Source organism: Erpetoichthys calabaricus, chromosome 10 (genome assembly GCF_900747795.2).
Source record: "Erpetoichthys calabaricus chromosome 10, fErpCal1.3, whole genome shotgun sequence".
Classification (NCBI taxonomy): domain Eukaryota; kingdom Metazoa; phylum Chordata; class Cladistia; order Polypteriformes; family Polypteridae; genus Erpetoichthys; species Erpetoichthys calabaricus.
This window is the reverse complement of record NC_041403.2, coordinates 96080918-96102914: the sequence shown is the minus strand read 5'-3', so window position 1 is coordinate 96102914 and position 21997 is coordinate 96080918. Positions and strand designations below refer to the sequence as shown.

At 41.3% G+C, this 21997-nt stretch overlaps 1 pseudogene; it reads right to left on the bottom strand.

The window, feature by feature from the left end:
* Positions 1 to 381: 381 nt before the first annotated feature.
* LOC114658547 (histone H2A-like) lies at positions 382 to 901 on the bottom strand (annotated as a pseudogene).
* Between the last annotated feature and the right edge of the window lie 21096 nt (positions 902 to 21997).

Sequence of the window (21997 nt, the reverse complement as noted above, 5' to 3'; positions counted from 1 at the left end):
TTAGGCGCATTTGAGATTCTAAATTGTCCCTAATGTGTGCTTTGGTGTGTGTCTGCCCTGTGGTGGGCTGGCACCCTGCCCGGGGGTTTGTTTCCTGCCTTGCGCCCTTTGTTGGCTGGAATTGGCTCCAGCAGACCCCCGTGACCCTGTAGTAAGGACGTAGCGGGTTGGATAATGGATGGATGGATGGATAAATCTTTAAAGATCACGTAACATGGTGGAAATAGTAATGGGCACTCACATGCATGATAAAATACCAGGGATTAGCATACTGTATAAAGCCTACTGAAAGGTGCTGTACGATCAAGATGCAATACTTTAATGGAAAAAGCTCTATTTAGAATGGATGGGTGGCTCTGAAAAGAGCTGTTGATTTGGATAAACGCACCGCCCTAGTTTACTTGCTCTTAACTGTTTTTTCCGTCTTCTTGGGCAGAAGCACAGCCTGAATGTTCGGCAGCACACCACCCTGAGCGATCCAGCAACTTATTGAACTCATCGTCATTATGGACAGCCAGCTGCATGTGGCGAGGGATAATTGTTCTTCTTGTCACGGACAGCATTCCCGGCTAACTCGAGAATTTCAGCGGTCAAGTACTCAAGCACAACAGCCAGGTTCACCGGAGCATCAGCACCCTCCCAAGTCAGCATAGTTTCCTTTCCTCAGAAGCCTGTGAACACGACCGACGGGGAACAGCAAACCAGTTCGAGAGGAGCGAGTCTTAGCCTTGGCGCATGCCTTACCACAAGTCTTTCCTCTTCCGGACATGTTGAGAAGCACACAACAGCTCTCTGTAATAAAATGCTCCAGGAGGCCGGGGTAGCGACTTTTATAAAAGCTTCATTTGAGCGTGACGTGCTGAACAAGCAGACTGCTGATTTGCATCTGTTGCTACTTCGCTGGCACCGAGTCCTAGGCATTGCCCTCAAACCCTTATGAATAAATGCTTCAGGCTGAAAACTAAAGCTCCAAGGAAAGCTTACAGTGTGCCCGTTTCGTTGATTTGATAACATCTGTGTAACTACATGCATATACAGTACTGTATACACATTTATTTCTTTCCATTACATCTCTCTTTAGCACTAATGACTAAGTACAGAATCATAGTGCACACTCAAATGTACAGCCAAACGTTATCAAGGGTAAATTGCAAAACCTTTTATCATGTACATAAGGGTAATCACACAAACAGCAAACAAGCAGTGTGCCGGAGAAAATTCACCTTCATGAGCGGTACAACTGTGAAAACTCAAAATCCATTCTTACTGAAGAATGGCTGTAGGAGAGAAACAAATAAAAGGACTTCTTCTGGTTGTGCAGGAATAGTTGGCATTCGCAGGAGAGTGTCGATTAAAACATTTGAAAAGTAGATTTCAGATCCAAACTTTAATATGCAGAAATAAATGTACAATAAGTGTGTGTGGTCTACAGTAAAAAGTTAAAGTAGAACTATTCTTAGTTCTCAAATTGCAATTCTGTGAATGTACTTGAGCTGAATAACTAGGGATTATTAGTTGCTCTTCATCCTGCCAGTTGGAAGTGGCTGAACTTCATGTGTCTCTAAGGTCTTGTGTTTCCTGGTAGAAAGGCTGAAGTGGTGTAGGATTAAAATAGTTTTGGATTGAAGGTGAGGGATCGCTATCATGCTTTTGATCTAAATAGTCTTCTTTGTTCATGGCATCAGTTTGTTCATCTTGAGGATGGATAAGAAGATGCCATGGTATCGGGACTGGTGTAGTCCGTGATTCAGATGCTGCATCTGTTGGTTGTCTGTAGGTGATGCATGGACATGGCACTGGTGTATTGCCTAAAGTTTGATGACTTGGAATTTCAGGAGATATCTGTCTAGTGGCTATCTCTCAGTATTTCTATTTGCTTACACATTGGTTGCTGTGTCTGCCGCAATTGCTGGTTCTCCTTCTAAAGTTCCTATACTGCCTGTCAGTAACTCCTTCACAGGCAATTAGCGTCCCTTAATTGGCTAAGGATGTCTCCTTGTTCAGATCTACTCCTCCTATCAACTATTGTATACCAGGGCTGTTCTTGTTATATTGGTGAATCATAGGGTATTGACACAACAGGCGTTTGACGGTTATTAAGATGTCCATGATAGGATGAGCTAGCTCAATTTTGACTCAGGGGTGTCATTTTGGCAGTTCCCTCCATGCCAATTGGCCTGATCTCTGCTTGATGTTGTATGTTCTGTGCTGCACATAATTCTTGGCTAGGATAATACACTTAATAGTTTTCTAAGTAGGCAGGCCATCGGGTGACCATCTGTGGGCGACTTGAATCACTGCTTGTTTGGAATTGGGGCTACTGTAAACACCACAATCTGGCTCGAAGGACCACAATGTAGGAGGGATACAACTAAAGAACTTCTGGTTTGCAGGAATAGTTGGCATTCGCAGCAGAGTGTCGATTAAAACACTTCGAAAGTAGATTTCAGATCCAAATGTTAATATGCAGATATTGACATACATATAAGGGTGTGTGGTCTACAATAAAAAGTGGAACTATTCTTTCATTAAACATACAGTAATATTAAACAAATATTAATCACAAAGTTACAATACTGAAATTGGTCACTAGATGGCACCATTGTTACTACAGGCAATATTGAGAAGCATTTTACAGAGTTAATGAAATTAAAAGCATAACAATTATAACGTTATTAATAAATTAAATATTCTGTGTTAACAGTGCCTTATAAGAACTGCAGTGACAATTAAAGTTCTCAAAAATAAAACAAAATTACTTTCTGGTTCATTACTCATTTAACTGGTTCTTAGATAAACATATATACACAAACAATTTAATACGAACAACAACAAATGAACAGAACTTAACGTTGCTTTGTTTGACACACACTATTTCTAAGGAACTCTCTAACTATTTGAAGGGCAAACTAATAGTTTAAACATACAGTGGGAACAACCACGCTTCCTCCTTCCTTCTTCCTGCTACCCACAGTACTTTGCTCCACGCAAAGCAGCACCTAAGTCCATCCCCCTGATGACTCAATTCCACCTCCCAGACAATGACCAGATGACAACACAGGTGATTGTTAGAAAATGTGGTCAAAATCACAACTGAAGGTTGTAAAATAAATCTAGGATGTGTCTCACTTTATCACCCTGTTTGGGTCAAAGTACCAGCTTACAGGCATGATCCCATTACTGACCGACACAGGGACTTTGACCTGCTCTGTTTCTGACCTAAGCAGGTTATCTTCTCCTTAATCAACCTGGTAGCTCTAGGGTCACCCAGGAGCACAATGCTGACTCCAAACTTAGCATGGACACCTGGTCGACACAGGGCCACTACCATTGATGTCCCCTGAGCTCAAGCTATCCTCCAAGCTTGGACTTCTGAGCAGCCGGGATTACAGACATGCCACTGCTTCTGGCAAGAGCGCTCTTGAGGCTGATATTTCTTCTTTGTGGAGTGGATACATTCTGGGAGGTGTGCACTATGGGACTCAAATGTGAAAAGGAATGACATGGTAGCTTGTGTAGCTGACAAGACTGGTGCCTGAGAGGTGTATGTCTTATTAACAACAGCAACACAAAGAAAGGAAATTTGAAATAACACTAATAAATTGAGAAAAAAACACGTTACAAGTATAATAAAGCTACATTTAGCTTTCAGTAGTACTAGGGTGTTATGAATGTAGAGAAAAGCCAAGCAAAATGCCACCTTTTATTGGCTAACTAAAAAGATTACAATATGCAAGCTTTCGAGGCAACTCAGGCCTCTTCTTCAGGCAACATGTAATGATTTGAATAATGGTTACAATAAAAGGTGGCATTTTGCTTGGCTTTTCTTTAGCTTTCAGGAAACTTATGGGTCCCACAACTACTCCACCAACTTACATATGAACATAGAGCAAACAGCACTCTGCTACTACCTACTGTAAAAAAAGTGCCAACATTTCATTGTTCAACCACAGCCACATTAATTGGTTTTAAGCCAGCACCGTCTTCTTGTTTAATGAAATGATTACTGTTGTGTGTCACCATTTTATTTCTTTGTGACCTTTACAATTTTGATTATATTCATGCATTCACTCATTCATTATTTATTTTTTTGTTTGTTCAGTGGATGTCTCTTTCTAAGTTTGATGCCTCGTTTTTGGTAAATCCTTCGGCGTTACTCCCACATCCTGCAAATAAAGAAACGTAAATTACACAAAAGACAAACCCATTCAAAATTAATCATTGATGGATCCATGAGATGTGGAAGTACTTGATTCTGCAAATGTTTTAAGAATATGCATGTTCATAAATACTGATTTGAGGGAATAGACATTAAGGCGATCAGTTACTTTGTTTTTTATGTTTGAGATTAATTTTGACCACTCAGCACTATATGTATATCTGATATACTGTATATATATATATATACAGTATATATTGTAATGGACAGACAGGGCTTCTACCCTACCGGGACACCTGCATAAATATGCGTTATACTGAACTGGTGCCTGGTGTCTGTTGTGTTCAGGTGTTTGGGGAGCTGTGTGCCCTGTCATGTCTATAATATATATAATATATATATCGGCACAGACAGACACTGACACAATGTTCTGAAAACACACACTTTTCATTTATATTTTTTTTTATAATAGAGAGATATAGCAATTTTTCTGCAAGTAATGATAAAGCTCTTAACAATAATTTACTAACATATTCAGGCAACCCTTTATGTCAAAGTGTGTTCAGTTTAATGTTTAAAACTGTATAAACTATGTTCAGAAATGTTGTTTCTTTATTAATATATAAGAGCTTCTAGAAAACAGACTTGGTGATCGCTGTTTAAGTAGTGACTTGTTCATGTCTGCACAGCGCTAACAGATTTGGTAACTTCTGTTCAGAGTCTTTGGCACGTCATAGCACTCTGTTAATCTCTGCCGCTATCTACTGACCTTTTTGGGTATTACCTGTTTTTGGCATTCTGTGGGCTTTTATTTTTGTGACAGTTGTTTAATGTTATTGTATTTGTTCTGTTTCAGAAACCTCACACACATTTATCTGCAAATAAATATTTCACTTTACAAAGCCATTGCAACAAATCCTTCCTTTGCAACGTTTAGCAGTTAATTGAGTCATTCTACTGTACATTAATTGTGGTCTGCTTCATCCTCCTTACCAAGAATTAAGATTTGGTGCCACATAAACACTAGTTTGATGCATGCACTGTTTAACACTAAGCCTGGTTCCAGGTTTACAACTGAGAGGTGAAAGACACTTCACATGACAGTACATTTTGTCCATAACTAAAGCAATTGCCACTGTTAATCTTTCCATTGATGAACTCAGTTTAGTGTCACAGTGTCTAGAAACCAACCTGTTAGCATATGTCAGAAGGAATGATTTCTGGACGGATGTGAGTTCATCCGTTATGGAGTTGTTGCTGCACCTAACACGCAAGACTTTTTGATGGGCAGACAAAAAACCAAAAAACCTGTGTGCCTGGAGATAAACACAAAAATACATTCAGACAGTGCCCTCCTGGCTGGCTTTTGAACCCACCCACGAGCCAGGAATGATAAGTTAGCAAGCACTAACCTCTGTGTCCACCACAACAAGAAGCATTCAGTTGTTTTCCCCTGGGGTGGAAGGGTGTTGGTTTCCTCCAAGTCCAAAGACATGCATTTTGGGATTGCTAAAATATAAAGTGCAATATAAATAAAATTTATTATTATTATTATTATTATTATTATTATTTTACATGGACTGGTGCTGTAGTGAGTTTGTGTGTTTACCCAGTAATGGACTGGTACCCCGTTCAGGTGTTGTTCCTGCCTTGTATCTTATGACTCCCGGGAAAGGCTCCAGCTGCACCACAACACTGCACTGCTTAAGTCAGTTTGGAAAATGAATGAATGTTCTTCCCCTTATTGAGATTTGTTTCTGTCACATTTGTTATGAAGCATGCAGGAATGAGAAAGTAAAAACGTTTTTAAAGCATCTTTTCTTGTCATTTAAAATATTTGCTTTTCTTGGCCGTATCATAATAGAAGAAAGTACACTGTGTTTGTCAATCGTTTCCACATTCCCTTCCATAACTCTTTCCTAAAGTCATAATAAGAAACCATTGTTGATTTAACAAATACATTCAGTTTTGCTCCCTTTGTTTCTCTCTCTCTCTCTCATCTACGCACTCAGTGTGCTGTTTTGTTGGTAATAAAATATACATGTCCAACTTGGGAGGCCATAATGATAGGGGTTACGGCAATGACAACAAACTATAATAAGGGAGAATCAACGGCGTTTACCTCGCTGACTTTCTGAGAACAGTTAACGGCAGTAACATTATAATATTTTTATTTTATTAATTTTCATTGTAATCATTCCATACAAACAGATCAATTTATAACCCAACAAATTTGAAAACAAATCAAACCCCACCCCTGAGAAGGAGAGCTTAGCTAAAGGAAAATTTCTTTAAGCTTTTTAATAAGGCAACATTAGACAAAAGAAGGGGAGAAGTAAATATCTATATAAATAAGAGATGGAGAAGGGAGTTAAATGCAATAATAGTTATTTCTCTTATTCTAAAATAATATTGATTAAATCCTGCCATGTTTTGAAAAAATTTTGTACAGATCCTCTAACTGAAAATTTGATTTTTTCCAATTTCAAATAATATAAAACATCGGTTTCCCACTGACTTATAAGAGGAGAATTAGGATTCTTCCAATTTAACAAAATAAGTCTGCGTGCCAAGAGTGTAGTGAATGCAATCACCGTTTGCTTGTCCTTCTCCAATTCAAGTCCATCTGGAAGGACACCAAACACAGCTGTTAGTGGGTTAGGAGGGATTGTGATACTAAGGCTGTCTGAGAGGCACTTAAAAATTTTTGTCCAAAATGATGTTAGTTTGGTGCAGGCCCAGAACATGTGACCCAGTGAGGCAGGAGCTTGGTTGCAGCGCTCGCAGGTTGGATCCTGGCCTGGAAACATTTTGGACAGTTTTAAGCGAGACAGATGAGCTCGATATATAATTTTTAGTTGAATAATTCTATGCTTTGCGCATATAGAACTCGAGTAAATTCTCTGCTTTGCTACCTTCCACTCCTTTTCTGATATATTGATTAAGAGATCTTCTTCCCAATGTCCTCTTGGATCTTTGAAAGGTAGGGACTCTAATAAGATTTTATATATTGCGGAAATAGTGTTTGTTTCCTCGGAATTGAGCAGTATTTTTTCCAGCATTGTGGAGGGTGCAAGGTGGGGGAAATCGGGCAATTTCTGTTTAACAAAATTTCTAATTTGAAGATAGTAAAAGAAATGTGTAGCTGGGAGGTTAAATTTTGAACATAATTGTTCAAAAGATGTAAATATGTTGTCTATATAAAGATCTCTGAGCATTTTAATCCCAAAACTTTTCCAGGTATTAAAAACTGGATATACTTGCGAAGGTTGAAAGAGGTGGTTCTCATGCAGAGGTGCCACTGATAAAAGATTTTCCATCTTAAAATGCTTCCTAATTTGGTTCCATATTCTGAGTGAGTAAAGCACAATTGGGTTATTAGTATATTTGCGATAACTTTCATTTATTGGAGAGCAGAGCAGGGAATATAAAGAAGTACTACAGGATTTTACTTCTATTGCGGACCAAGCCTGTGTATGTGCATTTATTTGTGTCCAGGTTTTTACGGCAGTAACATTAGATGTTGAGGGCATAGAAAAAAAGGCAGCGTTCAAATTATGTTCTAAGCATTTAAGAAGAGCAACAGAAAGGAGACTTCCATGCTGAGCCTAAAAGTGCATACCCGTCCCCTTTCCCTTTCACCTACTCGGAAAACAAAAGGACCTCGACATAATGTGCCTCATTCAAGTAGCTCTCGCTGTGGGACATGGGATGGAGCGGAGACAGAACTGAGTAGGGCGGGGTGCAGATATCAGAGGGGTGTGTACATACATGGGTTGACTAAGGCCGGGTTTATACTTCATGCAACGCGTGCGACGCAACAAATGCTGCAGCGGACGCTCCTGCTATGCAAGCGTTTTATTGTTTATACTTGAGCGCGTACTTTACGCAAATCTGGAGGAATCCAGCAGGTGGCGGTGTGAGATATTATCACAGTGAGAATAGGTTCAGCTTCTCTGTGTTGTGAATTGTGTGGAACACCCATTAAATTCCGATGACACCTTGCCACAATACCTCTGAAAAGGATGTTTAATGATTAAATCCATCAATCCAGGGATGTGTCCATTCCAGCAAGCATTGGGCACGAGGCAGAAACAATCCCTGGACAGTGCCTCAGCTCATCGCAAGGTGAATACAAGCACACTCCAAGTCGGGGGGCAATAAGTATACCCACACCCGCTCGGCGCCTCTCACCGGGGGCAACTCTATACACTGGAGTCATTTTAGCGGCACCAAATCTGCATATCTTTGGAAGGAAACCGGAGCACAGTGTGGAATCCAAACAGGGAATACCAGCGACGTGACTCCCTGCGAGACAGCAGTGCTACTGCTCTGCCACCGTGTCACCTCCATATGTGTAATTACGTATTAACAGTATTCATTATTTAAACACTTCCCATGGGCTCACCACCTATGGGAGGGGCCAAGGAGGTCAGGTGCAGTGTGAGTTGGATGGTGGCTGAAGGCGGGGACCTTGGCGGTCCGATCCTCAGCTACAGAAGCTGGCTCTTGAGACGTGGAATGTCACCTTTCTGAAGGGAAAGGAGCCTGAGCCAGTGCGCAAGGTCGAGAGGTTCCGGCTAGATATAGTCGGAATCACCGCGACGCACAGCTTGGACTCTGGAACCAATCTCCTTGAGAGGGGCTGGACTCTGTTCCACTCTGGAGTTGCCCCCGGTGAGAGGCGCCGAGCGGGTGTGGGTATACTTATTGCCCTCCGACTTGAAGCCTGTTCTTTGGGATTTACCCCGGTGGACGAGAGGGTAGCATCCTTCTGCCTTCGGGTGGGGGGACGGGTCCTAACTGTTGTTTGTGCGTATGCACTGAACAGCAGTTCGGAGTACCCACCCTTTTTGGAGTTCCTGGAGGGGGTGCTAGAGGGCATACCTTCTGGGGACTCCCTCGTACTGCTGGGAGACTTCAATGCTCACGTGGGCAATGACAGTGAGACCTGGAAGGGCGTGATTGGTAGGAATGGCCCCCCCGATCTGAACCCGAGTGGTGTTTTGTTATTGGACTTCTGTGCTTGTCACGGATTGTCCATAATGAACACCATGTTCAAGCATAGGTGTGTTCATATGTGCACTTGGCACCAGGACACCCTAGGCCTCAGTTCAATGATCAACTTTGTGGTCGTGTTGTCGGACTTGCAACCACATGTCTTGGACACTCGGATGAAGAGAGGGGCGGAGCTGTCAACTGATCACCACCTGGTGGTGAGTTGGCTTCGATGGTGGGGGAGGATGCCGGTCAGGCCTGGTAGGCCCAAACGTGTTGTGAGGGTCTGCTGGGAACGTCTGGCGAGCCCCCTGTCAGAAGTAGCTTCAACTCCCACCTCTGGCAGAACCTCGACCACATCCAGAGGGAGGTGGAGGACATTGAGTCCGAATGGGCCATATTCCGTGCCTCTATTGTTGAGGCGGCTGACTGGAGCTGTGGCCGTAAGGTGGTTGGTGCCTGTCGGTTCGGCAATCCCTGAACCCGTTGGAGGACACCGGCGGTGAGGGATGCCGTCAAGCTGAAGAAGGAGTCCTACAGGACCCTTTTGTCCTGTGGGACACTGGAGGCAGCTGATAGGTACCGGCAGGGCAAGCGGAATGCAGCTTTGGTGGTTGCTGAGGCAAAAACTCGGACGTGGGAGGAGTTTGGGGAGGCCATGGAGAACGACTTTCAGACAGCTTTCAGGAGATTCTGGTCAACCGTCCAGCGTCTCAGGACGGGGAAGCAGTACAGTGTCAACACTGTATATGGTGGGGATGGTGCACTGCTGACATCGACTCGGGACGGTGTGGGTCGGTGGGGGGAGTACTTCGAAGACCTCCTCAATCCCACTAACATGCCTTCCAATGAAGAAGCAGAGCCTAGGGACTCGGAGATGGGCTCCATCATCTCTGGGACTGAGGTCACTGAGGTGGTCAAAAAACTCCTTGGTGGCAGGGCCACGGGGGTGGATGAGATACGCCCGGAGTTCCTCAAGGCTCTGGATGTTGTAGGGCTGTCTTGGTTGACACGTCTCTGCAACATCGCAGGGACAGTGCCTCTGGATTGGCAGACCGGGGTGGTGGTCCCCCTCTTTAAGAAGGGGGACCGGAGGGTGTGTTCCAACTACAGAGGGATCACACTCCTCAGCCTCCCTGGAAAAGTCTATTCGTGGGTTCTGGAGAGGAGGGTCCGTTGGATAGTTGAGCCTCGGATTCAGGAAGAACAGTGTGGTTTTCATCCTGGTCGCGGAACAGTGGACCAGCTCTACACCCTTAACAGGGTCCTGGAGGGTGCATGGGAGTTTGCCCAACCAGTCTACATGTGTTTTGTGGACTTGGAAATGGCATTCGACCGTGTCCGTTGGGGAATCCTGTGGGGGGTACTCCGAGAGTATGGGGCACCGGACTCCCTGATAAGGGCTGTTCAGTCCCTGTACGATCGGTGCCAGAGCTTGGTCCGCATTGCCGGCAGTAAGTCGAACCCGTTTCCAGTGAGAGTTGGACTTCGCCAGGGCTGCCCTTTGTCACCAATTCTGTTCATAACTTTTATGGACAGAATTTCTAGGCGCAGCCAGGGTGTTGAGGGGGTCGGGTTTGGTGGACTCAGGATTGGGTCACTGCTTTTTGCAGATGATGTTGTCCTGTTTGCTTCATCAAGCCGTGATCTTCAGCTCTCTCTGGATCGGTTCGCAGCTGAGTGTGAAGCGGCTGGAATGGGAATCAGCACCTCCAAATCCGAGACCATGGTCCTCAGCCGGAAAAGGGTGGAGTTCCCTCTCAGGGTTGGTAGTGAGATCCTGCCCCAAGTGGAGGAGTTCAAGTATCTTGGGATCTTGTTCATGAGTGAGGGAGGAATGGAGCGTGAGATTGACAGGCGGATCGGTGCGGCATCCGCAGTAATGTGGGCTCTGCATCGGTCTGTCGTGGTCAAAAAGGAACTGAGCCGCAAGGCGAAGCTCTCAATTTACCAGTCGATGTATGTTCATACCCTCACCTATGGTCATGAGCTATGGGTAGTGTCCGAAAGAACGAGATCGTGAATACAAGTGGCTGAAATGAGTTTTCTCCGTAGGGTGTCTGGGCTTTCCCTTAAAGATAGGGTGAGAAGCTCAGTCATCCGGGTGGGGCTCAGAGTAGAGCCGCTGCTCTTCCGCATCGAGAGGAGTCAGATGAGGTGGCTCGGGCATCTGATCAGGATGCCTCCTGGATGCCTCCCTGGTGAGGTGTTCCGGGCACGTCTAACCAGGAGGAGGCCCAGGAGAAGACCCAGGACACGCTGGAGGGACTATGTCTCTCGGCTGGCCTGGGAACACCTCAGGATTCCCCTAGAAGAGCTAGAAGTAGTGGCCAGGGAGAGGGAAGTCTGGGCATCTTTGCTCAAGCTGCTGCCCCCGCGACCCGACTTCGGATAAGCAGAAGAGAATGGATGGATGGATGGATGGATGGATTATTTAAACAAATTTAACGATTTATCTGTAAAATGTAACATGCATACTTTAATGCATTTCATCATGAAAGTGATATAAAATATAAATCTAAAGATTCTATATTTGCATTGAGTTGGAATATCATACATTTAATGTGTTCTGTGTGGTGATCTATTGCTGCTTGCCGTAGCGATTAAAAACTGGGATGACGTTTACGATGGTCTGCTTTAATGATAAAGTAAACTACGAGGTTAAAGTGGACATTTCAAGATTAAAGCCGAAATTTCCACTTTAATCACAAAATACACATTTTCACCATGTCCTTAATTTTTTTCTTAGTGGCTCAAATACAGCACTGTACATTACGTTGCTGTTGTGAAGTTGCACAAAATATGGTATGTGAGACTTTTAAAATCTCTCATGTCATTACGATCGGGAATATGCGACTCTTGAATATAAAAGCACCACAAATGCATGTATGTCGGCATTTTGCTTCACCACATCAAACCATTCATCAAACATCGAAGCGCGCACATCAATCCCATAGGATCCACAAAGAGGTTTTCTGTCACTTGTAGATAGTAAACAGAGACTCTGACGTCACGTTCTGACTTTTAGCACACTGCGCCCCCTAACTTTTTGCTGGTAGTGCAACTCGCGCACGCATCACATTAATTTCTGAGGACCTGCTCAGAGGACACATCAAATGAACGCTGGGAACGTGTGGCAGCTATGATGCGGGTGCGTATGCGTTCTGAGCGTGAAGTATAAACAAGCTCTTAGGCTTTCAGACCTGCCCGTGTAACATTTTCTGTGTTTGTATAGTTAGATGGGGGCAGCTCAGAGTTTGTCGCCTCAGCCCATCCTGTTTACTGTTGCGGGGAACTTTCCTTGATCCGCCAAAGCACTTCTTCATTTTCCTCCTGAAATGATACATTCATAAATTGCTGCATAAGCTCCAGAATGTTAATTTATTATACATTTTAGAATGTGTTTCTTTCTGCTGTCTTCTGTTTAAATGAACTGTTAACGTGTTGTTACATCATTACAGTTCATGGGCTTTGAACCAGGGTAACACCTAAGTAAATGTAGTTTATTTCATGGAAGTTATGGTGCTGTGATGCACAGTTTTTAGAATGTGAAGATTTACATTGTAATGCATTAACTGTTCTTAAGACAAATTTCCAAATTACTGCTTTTAAGAATGTTTCCACATTATTTTGTATTAATGTGGCTGTGGCCATAGGTTGAAAAAGTATGTGTTTTGTTGTGACTATGTGGACTGATTGTGCTTTATGATCTTGAGTTGACTAATTTACCACTAAACCACAGCACATTGCCTGAAATGCTTCAATTGGTTGACCCTCTTTAATAATAATAATAATAATTGATACATAATTGATCCCTGAGGGGAAATTTATTCTTTCACATTACCTTTGGGGGTCTGTGTGTATTTTACTTAATTATTTAATATGTTCAATTATATCTCATGCTCATTAATCATAAAGATACTACTTATTTCTTAATTATAGTATAAAATCACCATTATCTTTCCCTTGTCATCAAGTAAAGCATCGTTGTTTAGTGAAATCATTTACCTTCATCCGCTCTTATATTAGAGCCATTTTGGCATAGATCTTCCACTTTATCTGCAACCTCCAACTAATTTAAATAACCCCCACTCAATCATATCTGTGGTTTTCACAGTAATTAGTTTATGTCAACATTTCAGATCTGTCTGCATCAACTGAATATCTTATTATGGCTTTGTGATAATACAAAATCACTCAGACACCCATCCATTTTCCAACCCGCTGAATCCAAACACAGGGTCACGGGGGTCTGCTGGAGCCAATCCCAGCCAACACAGGGCAGGAACCAATCCTGGGCAGGGTGCCAATCCACCACATGACACACACAAACACAGCCAGTTTAGAATCGCCAATCCACCTAACCTGCATGTCTTTGGACCGTGGGAGGAAACCAGAGCGCCCAGAGGAAACCCACGCAGACACGGGGAGAACATGCAAACTCCACGCAGGGAGGACCTGGGAAGCGAACCTGGGTCTCCTAACTGCGAGGCAGCAGCGCTACCACTGCACCACCATGCCGCCCACTCAGACACATCGGACTAGAAAGAAATAGTTGTATTTACACAAAATTGTTTTGCACACTGTACAGTACGGAATAAACATTAATACAATTTATTGGTTGTTGAGAATTTTTTTGTGAAGTGAATTGTATATTAAGGCGGCGTTGAAGATGTCAAACTGTCCTTGGCCTCATTCTTCATGTTTCTGGAAGTCTGCAGGTCAAATAGCTCTTTTTCATTGTCAAGAGAACATAGTATTACATAAATGTGCAGAATTACAATATATCTGAAAATTTCAATTTTTAGCATCATGATTACCTCCAGTCATATTGTGGACTACACAGCTACAAGTCAATTGCTTCTTCAAGTGACAAGGAGTGGACCCCTACATTGCTGTGAATTTTTTCCTGAAGCATTAAGAGTGATTTAAACAAGTTAATCACTTATAACCTTGGCACTCACACATCAATGTAATGTGGGCCATGCTGTACAGATACAATGTACAGTTATTTAGAAGATTCTGCGTGACTTAAACACTAGAGATGATGCTAAAAAGTATGTTTACATTTATTGCTTGTATAGATATGATGATATTCTGACTTGCATGTCTCATTAACATGTCCAGTAAGTAAACAAAGTTAACATTAACTTCAGGCAGAAGCACATCAAAAAAAGGCAATCACATCTGTTAGTTTTGTCTCCTGGTGTGGACTTCACCATGGCAGACAGAAAAGGAAAAGATTTCATGAAATCACTCCTTGTCTTCAAAATGACTTTTTGTTTTCCCACATAGATTTTAATTTGCCAGCAATTTTTGCCTGCAAATGAGTAATGTTGGTTGGGAGAATGCTAACATAATTTCACCTGTAGCAGTATTTAAATTTGTTACCTTATAATATTATGTAAAAAGGTTTTTTTTGTTTTTTTTAAATCACCATTATTATACTGTTTTACCTCTACTGTATATATTTTATACTCACATCAAGGTGTTCTTGCAGGTCAATAATCAGAATCCTTAGATACAGCAAATATAATCAAAAATCCAACAATAAGCAGAACTGCTCTGGCTCTGGCACTGGCTCCAACCTCCAGCTCCCAAATGATTCCTGTTGAACTGCCTGTCTACACGGCCTTTATAGGGCTGGGGCAGTTCCTAGATGGTGGTGGACGGGTGACCCCACCTTTTGGGAACCACTCACAAACCACAAGGAAAATAACTGAACACGTACTTCCACATGGAAACATTATTACACAAAACATAAATATTATGAACATAAAATAAAAAAATTATTGTAAACATATACAAAGCACTTTAAGTTAAACAGAAAGTACTGTACATAAAAAAGAAACATAAACAGAAAATACTGAACATGAATTGGTATGCACATAGCACAACGTGCTATTCCACATTGCTTAAAAATTTTGGGTATCTACTGTATGAAAAGGGTTTTTAAAAAATATATTAATAATATAGTGTAATTCAAAATGAAATAATAATTAAAATAAAAATGAAAAGGGTAATAAAGTATCATTTAAATGATAGTAGTTGTAAACGAAAAAAACATTCAAATTGAAGATGTTTCATTCTAAACATATTTTAAATATATGGGGGCAAAGGGGTCCCTATAGGCGGCACGGTGGCGCAGTGGGTAGCGCTGCTGCCTCGCAGTAGGGAGATCTGGGGACCTGGGTTCGATTCCCGGGTCCTCCCTGCGTGGAGTTTGCATGTTCTCCCCGTGTCTGCGTGGGTTTCCTCCGGGGGCTCCGGTTTCCTCCCACAGTCCAAAGACATGCAGGTTAGGTGGATTGGCGATTCTAAGTTGGCCCTAGTGTGTGCTTGGTGTGTGGGTGTGTTTGTGTGTGTCCTGCGGTGGGTTGGCACCCTGCCCAGGATTGGTTCCTGCCTTGTGCCCTGTGTTGGCTGGGATTGGCTCCAGCAGACCCCCGTGACCCTGTGTTCGGATTCAGCGGGTTGGACAATGGATGGATGGATGGGGTCCCTATAATAGTGCAAGTTTCAACACCCCAAAAATGTAAGTTCACCATTGCATAACACTTAGCATTTTGCAATCTGCTAAATCCAATTAAGGGTAACAGGGACCATTTCCTATCCCAGCAGTCCTGGACAGCATGCATGGCCGTCTTTAAAGAGTCCACTCATATATACAGGGGTGGGCAAAAGTAGGTTTAATGTTGTTTGGAAAAAGACATGCAGGTTATAATTATTACAATAGCTTTATTAACTTTATTAACTCAAAAGAATGTCACAATGGCACAGTGCACTTACATACAATCTCGTTAGTGCTCAAATGACCTAAAATATACTGTAATAAGGATGAAAGGAGTCACAAAAAGGTTTGGGGATGGCCACGCCATATACTTGAAAAAGCTGTCAAATAAAATAAGGACGTTTTTACAGAGAGGAGTCCAAAACATAACTGACTAACATCTTGAAAGCTGTTCTATAAATAAGGCTGAACAGGAAGAGGTGGAATCAGGGAGGCCAGAACAGGAACTGAGGGGGCAGGAGAATGGGTTCTGGGAACTTGAATATGAGTGTGCCGAAAGTGACGTCAACAGGGGCTGGACCAGTGGTGATGTCATTGAAAGGCAGGGTCTTTGGCTGGTCTGCAGAGGGACAAAAAGAGGAAGGATGAGGTGACAGCGCCAACTCCCCATTCTGACTGAGAAATAACACAATTTGAGCCTGTAAATGGTCTTCCATATGCATGTTTGTGACAATATATATGTTTTACGTACTCACACTTGTAAACCTATTTTTGCCCACCCCTGTATACACTACACACTACATTCACATGGGGCCAATTTGGAATCACCCATCAACTAAACACACGTGCATTTGGGGAAGTAACAGGAAACTCATACAAATATAGGGCGATCATGCAAGCAACACAAGGGCAGCAAGTCATAGGATAACCACCGAGCCAACCTGTCACTATTTATATGCACTGAAGTCAATTCAGAAACACACTGCTACAAGATTGGGTGCTAAATCTGAATACACTAACTGCAATTATTCTAAGACTGAATTGAAGACTGAACATCAGTGAATTGCACTTTGGAGAGCATAAAGATTGCTGAAATGCCTGCTCTTCTAGACAAAGAGGTGGTTTTCCTTTATAAAACAAGCTAAAGATGAACAGGCTGTTTCATGAGGATTGCGTTATGGTTATCATTTTTAGTGCTTAGTATTGGTGAGAAAAGGGGATTTCAAGGTGAAATTTGTGAAATGTGGGAAAATTATTAACCAAAGACCTTCTTGTTTCAGATATTACTAAACACATATTTCACTCTTAATTTACAAGTGTTCATTTTCCCTCTCACCGAGTAATGAACCAATGTTTCCTTACATTTACCTTTTATATTTATTTTTTCTATGCAAGGAGATGAAGGGGGCCAACGCAGCAACAGCAGGCACAAGACAGAAGCTCTAACTCTTACAGCTGACCTAATATGCTGTAATGGTGGAACGGTGGAAGGAGGAGAGGGAATCACACTGGGACAATTGAATCAGGACACAGAGCAATTTAATAAACAATGCAGAGCCGGGGCCTCATATATAAAACGTTGGTTAGATTTCATACTAAATTTTGCTTCGGTAAAAAGGGTAAAAATGGAGTACACACAAAAAAAATGAGATTCCTAAAACTCCATGCATGCAAATTCCACGCCAAGTTCCTTCATAAATCTGAAATCAACTTAAAATTGTGTGCACGTATAGCCACTTCCTATCACCACCTGTCAAGAACCATGTATGGCTTTAAAATGCCCGTCTTGAATATGTATAGCCTAATCACCATTTAAATTTACCCATGTTCCTGAGTGACGTCTGTACTAAAAAAACATGGAAGAACAAAAGAAAAAAGCAGGAAAAGAAAGTTCAGCAAATGTAAACTTAAACTATTACAGAACAAAATGGACAATCCCAGAAACATTCTGTTTTCTGGTTTTACTGAGGGAGTCACCAACAAAAGAACAAAATCAGTTGTGGGAGAAAGTGACAGCAGCAGTAAAGGCACATCATTAGAGCATCACTCTGATGCTGAAATGAGGACAATGTAGTCTAATACCAAGGTTGGAAATAAAAGGAGAATACCGGCATAGTATGCATGCTACAGTTGGGAGTTATCACAGTCCTGTAATCTGTTACACTAACCCAGGCCTAATGGAGCACAACACAATTGCACAAGTTGCCAATGGACACACATGACCAAAACGTGCTCTTACATATTTGTTTATTTTATCATTTTGTGGATTGTGGAGACACCAAGAGCAATGTGCCATTATCCAGTGCCCAGACCTCTCCCAGTGTCAGGAGCCCCACGCTACATGATTTGACTTGTGAGGTGCTACGGACATACTATGAATAGATTGGCTTGTGTCAAACACAGTTTGAAATGATGCAGATTGTCTGAGAAGAGCTGCAATATATTAAGAACATTCTCAATTAACATGTGAAAAAATAAAATACTTTAGGCAAGTAAATGTCAATGTTGCAATATATCCAGTAGTTTTTTCCCATTGCATGTGACATACAATATGCAAACGTCTTTGAATTGCCATTGCATTGATGTCCTGTGGGACCAGACCTGGGTCATGCATTTGCTCATCTTGGATCGTCTATGGCGGCTGGGGCAGTCCATGTTTCCCTCTAGGTTGCGCAGTACTGCACAAGCCATCACAACGTGGCAAACCTTTGTGGGACCTGATGAGTCCAAACACTGCCATCTACCTTATAATGAACCAATGGTCAGTTCTGTCACTGATCGTGTGCGGGAATATCTTTTATTATACCTCCTCTCCTGTGGTGTTTGCGGGTTGGTGAGTGGTGTGAGAATCTGAGGGGGTATCCACTATCACATGAAGGAAAGATAATACACATTGTCTGCAATGTACTTAATTGCACTCCATTCAATTAGTCTTACTTACCAAAAAGCCAACCATCTCACACAGCACGATGACCCTGAATTCTGCATCCCACACTACTGTTTGATAACAATTAGGAATCGTGGGTTGAGCCAGGCTCCCCTGCAACAATGTGAGACGCTTTTGAGCATCAAATATTAGCTGGATGTTAAGAGATGAAAGTGCCGTTTTCGAAAACAAATTCAATCTGTGATGGCACTTTTATCTCAACTTGTGAACAGTCATTTACACCAATGACATTAGGAAAATTAGCAATCAGTGCATGTTGCCTTTTGTTTTCAGCTTGCTCCCCCTCACATTAAGGAAACTGGATGTATCTGGGTAGCATCACAATTATACCACCCCACACAAATGGCATGACACGTCTCAGTAAAGACTAAGATTTCTGAACGGTTAGCTGGTTCACACAGAAATGCAACCATTGCCAAATAGCTCATGGTTGTTAAAACCTGCACCTGAACAGGGATTGTGTGATTTCTGCATGATGACCTCTGTAGTATAGCCTCCAATTCAGCACACAACTCCAAGAGGATGGCTCTAGGAGGTCTAAACTGGTTTATTAGCCAAGGATCGTCATGAGCCAAAAACTCGTCACAATCTAAAAGTATGTGTCTTACATAACTTGCCATTGGCAGTATCCTCCAAAAGAGCTAATACTGCACACCCTTTTTATGGGAAAACAGATCAGTTACATAGTGAGCATTTACCACTAAGCATATGTATTAGGCATTATTACTAACATTGAAGATAGCTGTATTGAGAGAATATATCAGTTAATTGTGATATAATTAGTTAAAGAACTTAGGAGTGTGGCTGGTATATCATTGAAATGCACAACAAAATATTATTTAAGGTTAATTTCATTGTCCTGCTGTGACCAAAACGTTTGCGTAGGACCTGTGGACAGGCCCAGTTCTGCCGGTCGTGCAAAGTGTGTATGCATGAAGGCGACTGAACATAGAGGCTCAACAAAATGCAGGCTCTGCGCTGGGCTCGTCTTTTCCCGTTGAATGTTGGTAACTTGCTTCAAAGAAAAACGGGCAAGTCACAACACGTGAATTGTGGCAGCTAAAGTACGCATCACATCAATCAAAAGTTTTTGTAGTGTTCATTGTTTCTACAATCCTTGTTATTGTTAAAAGCGCAAGTTTAAATATAATTTTGGAAGTCGTTTTACCTGTCAATTGGGAGGTAAAGTATATTAAAGTATTACATATCTAGTTCATACGGTTTGGCATGAAGGGACTGTATTAATGTAAATTAACTTGTAATATTTTTGCCTTAACTTTAGTGAAGAAACAGACTTTTGCTAAATTTTGTATTTGCGAGAATATGAGGCGACGTCTTTTTCAAGAAAATTAAGTCTATAATCAGCACTCGCTTTATATTCGAAATTTTACTGATGAATTACTTAAACTTGTCGCCGATTCGTTTAATGCGTAAGCAGTGGCGGCTCGCGTATAGGCACTGTGGAACTGCAGCACCCCCTATTTCCACTTGATATTATCGATAACATTTAATATAATGAGTCCTTTTTCCTTTAATTCTTTCTTTATACTTGTACAATATATAATCCTTAAGCTTAATGTCAGCAGCCATCCCCCGGTTTATGAAAAAGATAAAAAATCTTTGTATGGAACTGTGCGCTTCACAGTTCCAGCGGCGTGGTGTTTGGCTGTTGTGAGCATGCGCACATAGGAAGCAGCACGCGAGGGAGAGAGAGCACTGTCGCTCCCGCAGTGCCGACCCTGGCGTGCTGGTGGAAGGTAGTGTTTTTTTTTTACTCCGCGTGTGTTGTGCTTAAAAAACGTGTACCATATTCTTGAATGTGATAAAATGTAGAATTAGATTATTATCCTGCTTCCAGCTATTCTATTTGATTCATTTTTTTTTCGGTTTCTGAATAAATTTTCTTTTTATACATGTTTGTTTTCTTTTACACAATTTTAAAACAAAGGCTAAAAATTTTCTGAAGCAGCACCCCCACTAATTTTAGCTACGAGCCGCCACTGTGCATAAGTCAAGTTTTCTTCTACCCACGAAGAAATTTTTTTACATTTTTTTTTGACATTAAGGAAATTGTGAAAATTTTTAATTTTAAATACACTGGTTTAGAAAATGAGTGAAGGTATTATAGGGTGAGGGGGAGGCTGAAATTAAATGGCACGATGGCGGCTTCGCCTCTAGAACAGGGCCTGCCTATGGATGGTTGCAACGTTGCCAACTATAATGTCAAGTTTGCATTTTATAAATCCAGAATTTTGCCTAAGAAATAGCTTAATCACGTTTCTTAGTGTAAGCAAGTTTTATACATGAGACACAACTTTTCAGCCAAGGAATATACCAAGCATGACAACTCTGATCATATTTTGTTTTTGTTTTATTGATGTATTTATTCCTGTATCTACTTTCAGCTCTCTTTGAAATATCTGATTTCAGTCATGAAATGGATTTTTCATCCACTTGAAATTTTACAATTTAATTTCATTGAAAATAAATCAAAAGTGACTTTAATTTCATTTAGGCCTTATGCAATCGCACAAAAACAAATGTGCAAAAAAGGTTTTCGGCATCCAGTATTAGGCCCAGTGTTTTCTAAAATTCTGTTTCTGTTTTTGCCAGTAATTTTAATTTTGGTCAGTCCCTAGTAATATCCTATACCACACTACTTGTCCATAGACTTTTTTTTCTCATCTGAAAAAATCCCAAACCACACTCTATAATTTACTAGGGAAATGAGGTAATACAGTATTTAAAAGTTGAAAAACTGAATTGTCTTCATAAGAATCTGTTCAAATTTTTTTAGAACTTGACAAGAATTCCTTAACATTATCCTAAAGTGAACATGTTGAGTTTGTGCTTTTCATCTCATTTACTTTTGTATCCTGTATAATATATTTATGCAGTCATGTAAGTCTTTACGTTGACTGTTGAGTTTCATGGCAATACACTGTTATACTTGCTATGTTATTTTCGTTTAATTGGCTTGTGCTTTGTTATTAGGCCTTGCTTCATAAATAAAAAAGATTTAAAAAGATAATTAAAATTTATTAAAACCTACTCTATATGAGTTTAATAGTTGCACATTCAAAATCCATCCTGCTTACTAAGATTTCTGCAGCAAGCTATTTTTATCATGCTGGTGCTTTAACCTGTATGAAGTTGTATATGCTCTCTGATGTCCAGCATACAAATACACAATACTGTATAAAAATGAATATGTTTTACTCAGTTTATTTTTACATAACACTCCTCGCCATTAAACAGAACATTAGGATGCACAGATTTTCAGGATTCAAAATGCTAAAATGACTTTTGAGCCCCCAAATAAGTAAATTGCAAAATATCAGGAAAGGTTAGGTGATAAAATGCATCCGCAAAGCGCAAAACA